The 1,390-nt window shown below is 29.6% G+C and overlaps 1 non-coding gene across 1 annotated transcript; it reads left to right on the top strand.

Annotated features, from left to right (window-relative positions):
* TRNAQ-UUG (transfer RNA glutamine (anticodon UUG)) lies at positions 1-72 on the top strand. The gene has a single exon. It is a non-coding gene; the product is annotated as a tRNA-Gln (tRNA).
* Positions 73-1,390: the final 1,318 nt, after the last annotated feature.

The raw sequence follows: 1,390 nt of genomic DNA on the forward strand, positions 1-1,390 counted from the left end.
GGTTCTATGGTGTAGTGGTTAGCACTCTGGACTTTGAATCCAGCGACCTGGGTTCGACTCCCGGTAGGACCTTTTTCTAAATACTAATTTTTCTGCTAACAAACTTCTGTTGTCATATCAATGTTATACACGAAACCAGATCATTCTACAGTCCACCCCATTTTACATAATTAGTAGTGAAGTACCCCGCGCAAAACGTTAATAAATAATGGATATGATTGATACCATTAAAAATTTACTCGAGATAGAATATATTAAATTTCTTATGCATATAAATAGTAATTTAATTTATATTAAATAAAAATTATATATTTTTTTAAAAAAAGTAGACTTAGATGAAGTGGATTTTGCATTAGCAGATTTAAAAAAAAAAAATAGATGAATGAAAAAGTATGGGTATATAAATTTTATAGACATTTGTTTATTTAAAAGCTTTGACTTCAGATCTAAATAGATCCAATTTAACGTTTTAATGTTAATTTATTTTAAATTTTAACGGTTACTTTATGATTTTCTTTATGTTTCATTCTAAACTACTAATAACAACAATAAAAGAAGAAGAAAAGGAAAAACTAAAACCAAACTGAATACATACAATCTGAAATCCACTGAATAAAATTTTCAGAATCTCGTATATATTTTGTCTTGTCCGTTTTCCTTTTATTTTTATTTCTGTTTTTTCATTTTCTTTCTTAATTCCCTACCTGCTCATTTTCCACTATATATCAAATTCGTTTATGCGCAAGTGGAGGGGAGCACTGTAAATTCAATATATTATTACAATTGTTTTATTGTATATACTCACAAAATACTTCTTAAACAATTACACACTTAAAATTATTTTAGTTTTTATTATTCATTTATATCTCTCACCCGAGAGTATGCTCGTCAGTTTTCACCTTGGAATACTTTGGATGTCTTGTGCTTTTAGTTTATAATAATTTTGAGAATACACTTGTTTGGATTAGTTTTGTAAATAAAATTGAAAATTTAAGGTTTTTTTATTTTAATTAGATATTTTTAGAAGATTAAATCATAAATAACATCTATTTTATTGAACCATCACTTAAACCCAAAATATGATTAAAACTCCTCATCTATGTCAGAATAATTAAATTATTTCAGGAAACGGGGAAGCTGCGGGGTAGAGGAATTGGTTGACTCATCAGGCATTAGAAATGGCTTTTGCTGTGTGTGGGATTGCCGGGGAAACCCCCGATTTGAAGAAAACCAGCATCCAGTAAAGCAGAAGAAAATTTGGCAAACCCATTTCGGGACGCTTGTTTAAGTCCATAAAGGGAAAGGGTCCACAATTTCGAAGGATTTTCTGACGTATTTTCTCTGATTGATTGCCTTTTTTTTGACTAAAACGAAATTACTTGCTGGGGCG

Source organism: Lycium barbarum, chromosome 3 (assembly GCF_019175385.1).
Source record: "Lycium barbarum isolate Lr01 chromosome 3, ASM1917538v2, whole genome shotgun sequence".
NCBI classification, from domain to species: domain Eukaryota; kingdom Viridiplantae; phylum Streptophyta; class Magnoliopsida; order Solanales; family Solanaceae; genus Lycium; species Lycium barbarum.